Genomic DNA, 8,290 nt, shown 5'->3' with positions numbered 1-8,290 from the left:
TGATTCTTTCTATAGTTTTTTTGGATTCTAATTCATTTAATTCTGATTTAATTTTGATTATTTCTTTCCGTCTACTGGATTGGGGTTTATCTTGCTGCTCTTTTTCAAGGAGGTTTAGATGTGTCATTAAATTGTTAGTTTCAGATCTCTCCAATTTGTTGATGTAGGAGCTCAGAACTATAAACTTGCCTCTGAGTACTGCCTTTGCTGTGTCCCAGAGGAGCTGGTATTTTGTGTGTTCATTTTTGTTGAATAGGATGAACATTTGAATTTCCTTTCTAATCTCTTCCATGACCCACTCATGATTCAGCAGTGTGTTGTTCAGCCTCCATGTGATACCGGATTTTCTTTGGTGGCTTTTGGTGTTGAGTTCTAATTTTATTCCCTTGTGGTAATACAGAATGCAAGGTATAACTTCAATGTTTCTGAATTTAGACAAGTTTGCTTTGTGGCCTAAAATGTGGTCTATTTTAGAAAACGTTCCATGTGCTGCTGAGAAAAACGTGTATTCTGATGCTGCTGGGTGAAATGTTCGGTAAATGTCTGTTAAGTCTAGTTGATCTATGCAGCTGTTTAGATCTGCGGTTTCTCTGTTGAGTTTTTGCCGAGTTGATCTATCTAGTGGGGAGAGTGGTGTGTTAAAATCCCCAACAATTAATGTCTTTGGATCTATATGGGATTTGAGGGAAAGTAGTGTTTCTTTGATAAATTTGGGTGCTCCATTGTTTGGCGAATAGATATTTAGAATTGTAATATCCTCCTGAAGGAGAGATCCTTTAATTAGTATGTAGCAACCTTCTTTATCTCTTTTCACGAATTTTAATTTGAAGTCTGTTTTATCTGATATTAGGATTGCAACTCCCGCCTGTTTATGAGGTCCATTTGCTTGGTAGATTTTGTTCCAGCCTTTAACATTGAAAATGTGTTTGTTTTTACGGGCAAGATGTGACTCCTGCAGGCAGCAGATAGAAGGGTCTTGTTTTTTAATCCAACTAGACAGTCTATGTCGCTTAATTGGAGAGTTCAGTCCGTTAACGTTAAGACATAGGACTGAGAGGTATTTGGGAGTTCCTGCCATGTTATCCACTTTCTTGGGGGCTGCGAAAACTGGGTTCTTCCTATGGTTCTTGGATTCTCAGTTTGGGTGCAGTTTCTTGGCCTTTATTGCGGTCTTGTTGGTTTTCTATGTGTAGGACATCTTTAAGAATCTTTTGTAGGGCTGGTTTGGTGGAGATGTATTGTTTCAATTTTTCTTTGCTATGGAAGGTTTTTATTTGGCCTTCAGTTATGAAGGAGAGTTTAGCTGGGTACAGTATTCTTGGTTGATAGTTGTTTGTTTTTAGGGCATGGCATACATCATTCCAGGTTGTTCTTGCTTTGATTGTCTCTGCTGAGAAATCTGAGGTGATTCTAATTGGTTTCCCTTTATAAGTGATTACCCTTTTCTCTCTGACAGCTTTAAGGATCTTTTCCTTTTTCTGAGTTGATCCTGTGTGGATTATAATGTGGCGGTGGGATGTCCTATTCTGGTCTGGTCTATTTGGGGTTCTAAAGGCTTCTTGTATCTGGACAGGCCTATCTTTTTGCATGTTTGGGAAGTTCTCTGCTAGGATCCTGTTAAACAAATTTCCTAGACCATTAACTTCTGTTTCTAGGTGCTCCTCTACACCCATTATCCTTAGATTAGGCCTTCTGATGGTGTCTTCCAGGTGTTGGATAGATCTATCATATTTCTTGGACTTGTCTTGGATGGTTGTATGTTCTTTCTCTATAATATCTAGGCTGTCTTCAATCCCTGAGATTCGATCTTCTGCATGGTCTAACCTGCTGTGTAGACTCTCTACTTTGTTTTTTATCTCTTTTCCTTCTAGTTGGTCAGCTTTGATGGCTTCAAGTTCTTTGTTGAAGCTCTGTTTTAGGTCTTGTATGAATTTCTTTACTTCCTTAATTGGGTGCTCAGTGTTTGTCCTCAAATCGCTTAGTTGATTGGTTATGGTTTCTTTGGGCTCCCATTCCTTCTGTTGGGTTCCATTCAGCATTCCCTTTGTGGTCTCCCTGACTTCCTTCAGCTCTTTGTTAATGGATTCCATGAATGCCTTTAGTGATCTTTGTGTGTTCTCTATCTGGTCTCTCAATTCCTGTATTACTCTTTGATTAGCTTTCTCCCGTTTGTGGGATTCCTGCAGATCTGTTTGAGTGTTCTCAGCCTGCTCACGCCGTTCCTCCCTTTCTCTTTGAGTATTCTCAAGTTGTTCACGCAAATCCTGTATCAGTTTTTGAGTAGCTTCCTCACGCTTATGATATTCCTGTATAAACTTCTGGGATGCCTCCTCTCTCTCCCTATCACGCTCATACAGAGTCCTTTGTACGTTGTCAAACTTTTCATTTATCATGTTTGCCACCAGTGTTTGTAGAGCTGTTTGGGAACTCTCCTCTGGATTATTCATTATCTCTTCTAACCCCTGATTATCAAGATTGGGAATTGAGATACACGAATTTGCCATTTTTCTTGTGTTTTTCCAGCTTACTCTGCCCATTTGAGATGAAGATAGCACCAGTTTTGTGCTAGAACACTATCTTAAGGCAACCATCAACCAAAGTTTGCATTTGTACAGTCAATAGTCTACAGATACAATCTAGTTCAACAGATACATCTATTCGACATCAAACAACTATATGTTAAAGGACTTCGAACCGCAGAGAAGAATTTGGAAAACCAGAAATTATTAGGGTTAGGGAGAGATGTGGGTAAAAAATAGGAATAGATTGGTGTGGGGAGGCACAGGGAGAGTTAACTATGTCCTAATCACAATGCAGGAAATAGGTTGGGTAGGATGCAAGTAGAGAGAGAGAGAAAAAGAAGAAAGGGAAAGGGGAATGAAAAGAGACCAGAAAAAAAAGAAACGTAAAAATTAATGTTATTTTAGAGATTAAAAGACCATCTATTTATAGAGGAATATGAATATGTTGAGAGAAAGGGAGGGACATAGAGGAGATGTGAAAAACTTTAAAAAAATGCTTAAAATATTATATAGGTATAAAGAGGTAGTACTGCTATTAATGAATTTAAGTCTCAGAGGTTTTGAATTGAGTAATAAGTTTGTGGATTAAGTGTGTACACAATGGGGGATAGGGTCTACTGGTTAACTACGGGTTTATCTGAGGATGTGCAGGGCAAGAGTTAAGTCATATAAAGAAGAACAAAGAGGAAAAGATGGAAAGGATAGGAAAGTGAGAAGAAAAGATCAGAAATTCAGTAGAGCTAGACAAAAAACCAAAAGATAATTAAGAATGAAAGAAAAAGAGAAAGAAGACAAGAAAAGAAAGGAAAACACACATTCATGTATTCCTAAAATAAAAATTATAAGAGGAGAAAGAAAAAAAAAAGTTAATGGAAAACAATTATTTTTTCAGAAGAGGCAAAAATTAAAGATTAATAAAAGTTTTAGAAAAGCAAAAAAAAATTTTTTTATATATATAAGGTAACAAAAGACAAAAAAAAAGAAAAAAGAAAAGAAGAAGAAGAAAAAAAAAAGTTCTTTGATTTTTTTTTTTTTTTGGGAGGGGTGGGAAGAGTCCTGTATCTCCCTTTTGTCTGTAACCAGAGTCTGGTTGGAGTCTCTGGTCAGCTTGAGGTCCTGTGGCTTGATTGGTTTCTTAAGTCAGTTTGTTGGAACAGACAGAAAAATGCTCTGCTTTACCCAAGATTTTGAGATCCCCCTCCCAGGTTAGTTTACTGGGAGGGTGATCTGCTTTGAGAATCACAAAAGAGTGGGATGCAGTGATGAGGCTAGGTTCTGGGTAGAGTTGAGGCCTTTCTACAAACAGTAGCTTTTCCCAGGGGCTATTTTGTGAAAAAAAAACTCACAGCACCCAGCCTGGAGCCATTCTCAGGGTTTCTGTTTTTCAATTGATTGTGGTGGCTGCTAGAGGGAGGGGCAGCCTCTGGCTCTGGTTACCCGGTGAGGAGAGCCACTCCAATGGCTGGCGCCTGAGCTGGGTGACTTTTCCCTGGATGGAACTGAGTCTGGCAGGTCACTTCTCCGTTAAGTTCTTGTGACCTGCTAAATGACTCGTTTTATTCCAAGGCCTGAGTTGGAGCTAGCAGCTCCTCCGAGCTTTGTCGTTATCCAAGATGGAGATCACCAGTGCTGGGGGGGGGGAGGGGTGGCCTTCCCTCCTCTGCTCCCAGAGAAGGAGTGAGGATGTCGGGCTTCTACTCACGACGCGTCTTGGATCCTGGGTCGTCTCTGGTCTGCAAAGTGCAGGATGAAGTTGTCCGCTCCTTGTCGGTTCTTGCTGGTGTTGAGTAGAATCCACTCGTCCGCTGTGTCTGGCTCCTTCGTCCTGGACTGTGTCTCAGGTGTGCCCCCGCGGCGGCGATGGTCGCTGCTGCGACCCTGCCGCCGCAGCAGCAGCTGCTGGCAGGCGCTCAGATGTGTCTGCTTGGCTTCCCCTCTCTTGACTAACTCTCTGTCCTGTGATGGCACACTTGGTGTGATTCTCTGGCTTGGGACTGTTCACTGGAACTCTGAAACTGTTTTCTATGCAAGAGCTTGTTCAGATTCCAGCTTCTCCTCCGCCATCTTCCCGGAACTCCGCTGAAATTTTATTTCTCTAAGTTTAAATATATGCATATGTATGTATTTAAAATTTCTGCCAAGATTTTATTTGCATTAACAATGATCTATTTGTTCCATTATATAAATTTAGCATATTGTATGTTTCATAGTAGATTAATACTTACAGAATTTCTTTCCTTGGGAGACCAGGTTCTGCAGTGTAGACCAGGCTTTCCTCACCTCCTTATTCTCCTGTGTCAGGTTCCTGAGTATTGGCTGGCATTACCATGTGGTAGCATAGTACCATGTCCAGCTACATTATTTACATTTTTTTACAGTAGAATATTACTGTGAACAGCTTTAAGCCATATATCTTCATGAGTATGAATGAATTTCTTGCGAAAATGTTATAAATAGAGTCACTGAATGAAGGCAATTACAGTAGGCATGCCTGTAATCTAGCACCCAGGAGAATTGTCAGTTTAAGAGCTCCTTGAGCTATACAGCAATTCCATTTTAAAACAAAAAAACAACAACTGGTGAGCTTGGAAGAGAGAAAGTATTGTTAAGTGGGGTGATAGAAACATACCAAATTTAGTGTGTGTGTGTGTGTGTGTGTGTGTGTGTGTGTGTGTGTGTGTGTGTGTGTGTGTGACTGTGTGTGTGTGCGCGCGCATGTGCTTGTGTTGGTCCTAAGGCTTGAACTCAGGGCCTGGGCACTGTTCCTGAGGCTTATGCTCCAGTTTGGTTTGAACCAAACTTCACCTCATGCTTTTTTAGAGGCCATTGGAGATGAGTCTGATCCAGTTTCCTGTCCAGGCTTAGAAACTTGATCCTGTTTTCTCAGCCTCTTTTGTAAGTAGGATTACAGGCATGTTATATCATTATTAAGTAATATAGTAAACATCATGCCAGTTTACACTCCTTCCAGCAGTGTTTGAGTGTTGCACAGACACCTAAGATAAAACCCACTCCACGTTTGATAATATCCAAATCTCATAATCCTGTGAGATAAGTATTCCTATGCTCAAGTTACCTGTGAAGAATTTGAGATCCAGAGAATTTAGTTTTGAGTCCCCATCTAGTATACAGTGGAGCCTGTATTCAATCCCTACTAGTTCTGTTTATTTCAGAAAACATGGAGTCATAATGCGGTCTAGTTAACGTGTTTTCTAGCAAGTACTTCTCTTTGCAAATACAGTTCTGTGTCTGACAGATTACCTTTCTCTCTATTTAGCTGTTTGCACCCCCTTTCATTAGCTACGGAAAGCACAAGTGATGAGAAGAGCCATTCTTGAAGGGGAAATTGATAATGGGGTTTGACCTTGTTATCACATACATATTAGTCTGACCTTCCAATAGAGTTATGCCTCCAGCACTATATTTCTGTTTTTTCCTTTGTATTATTATTATAAAGGTGAGTTACACAGAAGTTACCCTCATATGTCAGGTATGGATATATTTCTTTTCCCTTGCTCTCTCAATTTTTCTCTCACTGGTTTGGTTTTATTAAGTTTCTTCTTCTTCTTCTTCTTCTTCTTCTTCTTCTTCTTCTTCTTCTTCTTCTTCTTCTTCTTCTTCTTCTCCTCCTCCTCCTCCTCCTCCTCCTCCTCCTCCTCCTCCTCCTCCTCCTCCTCCTCCTCCTCCTCCTCCTCCTCCTCCTCCTCCTCCTCCTCCTCCTCCTCCTCCTCCTCCTCCTCCTCCTCCTCCTCCTCCTCCTCCTCTTCTTCTTCTTCTTCTTCTTCTTCTTCTTCTTCTTCTTCTTCTTCTTCTTCTTCTTCTTCTTCTTCTTCTTCTTCTTCTTCTTCTTCTTCTTCCTCTTCTTCTTCCTCTTCTTCTTCTTCTTCTTCTTCCTCTTCTTCTTCTTCTTCTTGTTCTTCTTCTTCTTCTCCTTCCTCTTCTCCTTCCTCTTCTTCTTCCTCTTCTTCTCCTTCCTCCTCTTCTCCTTCTTCCTCTTCTTCTTCTTCTTCTTCTTCTTCTTCTTCTTCTTCTTCTTCTTCTTCTTCTTCTTCTTCTTCTTCTTCTTCTTCTTCTTCTTCTTCTTCTTCTTCTTCTTCTTCTTCTTCTTTCTTCTTCTTTTTATTATTACTATTACTATTATTATTATTATTGTGCTGTAGAGGATTTAGTCACATTAGTGTGGTAATGATTACATTTCTTTTGTCATTGTTTTTGTTTTAGTCAGTAATGAGGCTTGAACCCAGGGCCTGGACACTGTCTCTGAGTTCTTTTGTTGAAGAATGGTACTCATATTGAGCCACAGCTCTACTTCCCTGAGTGCATTCCTTTTTGGACAATGTAATCCTTTCCCTTCATCTCTTCCAGTTTTCTCATCCTTCCCCACAAACAAATTTCATAGGTAATTTTTAACATAGTACCAATTGAATACCAGAGCTGCACATGTTCATCCTTTGTCCTTCCTTTTCTATGACCTGTTTAACTTCTCAAACAGAAATAAATTTTTAAAATGACAAAAATGAAAGAAAATAAAGAAAAATATCATCTTGTTTCTGTTTCCTGGTCACTGGTTATTTTTGAGATAGGGTTTGTGTGTGTGTGTGTGTGTGTGTGTGTGTGTGTGTGTGTGTGTGTGTGAATGTGTGTGTGTGTGTATACTGGGGCTTGAAATCAGGGAGCTGACCCATAGCATTTTTACTCAAGGGTAACAGTCTATGACTGAAACAAAATTTCCACTTCTTGATTTTGAACGGTTAATTGGAGATCAAAGTTTCACAGGTTTTTCCTACCTAGCTAGCTTCAATTCACTTTCCTCAGATCTCAGCTTTCTAAATAACTAGAGTTACAGTTGTGAGCCACTGGTGGTGCTTGGCCTACCTTCTTTTTGTTGAGTAGTTGAAATATAAGACAGTTGAAACCATAGTAAAAAAGAAATCAATTTAACTTTCCCAGCTTCATTAACTTTTAATATATTATCACATTTGATACATACAGAAAAACATTTTTTGTAAATGCTCCTGCAATTTGGTTTTCATGTTTTATCCTCATGATGAACTTGATTTTATAGCTTTTTAACTCTAAATATTGATGAGAATATGTCCAGAGGGCATTAATGACCTTTTGTTGGCTTTCATAAGGAAATGGTGCAAGCTAACTCGTGATAAATTTGTGTGCACGACCCCGATAATATATCCACATTCTTCGCCAGAAGACAGTAGTGCCTGTTACAAATCATCTAGATCTGACAAAACTCTGACTCAGGCCTTGTTAAGACCTTCTTGTGTGTCCTCTTAGAGTGCAATCCTGACACTCCACTGACCATGACAGAGCACTGATGGACCTTCTCATGACACAGCCAAGGTCACTAGTCAGGCATGGCACCGACAGTGTGATGGGAGACATGACTATTTCCTATGAAGGAATGACACAGGAAATGTTAAGTCCTTAAGCTCTCATCAGTACCAAGGGCTCCTTCCTCACTGAGCATTCGATCCTAAGATTTAAGGAGACATCAAACTCTCTCTTCCTTTTGCCAGTTGTGGACATGTTTTTCCTCTTCTGCTGTCATCTTCTGTGGAAAGAAACGATCTGAGCTGTATAAACCATCTTGCTTATTCTAGGCCCTTTGGGTAAGTCTGGCTTTTATACATAGACAAAAAGAAATGCAGTGATAAAAAATAGGAAACAACATTTTTTCTATTCTATTTATTACCCAAATATGTTTTCAAATTCTACCAATAATTCTTATTAGTAAGAGACACTGAATTAGC

This window comes from Dipodomys spectabilis, unplaced genomic scaffold (assembly GCF_019054845.1).
Source record: "Dipodomys spectabilis isolate Male_0828 unplaced genomic scaffold, ASM1905484v1 ptg000238l, whole genome shotgun sequence".
Taxonomy (NCBI): Eukaryota; Metazoa; Chordata; class Mammalia; order Rodentia; family Heteromyidae; genus Dipodomys; species Dipodomys spectabilis.
The sequence above is the reverse complement of the archived record's forward strand: the minus strand, read 5'-3'. Positions refer to the sequence as shown.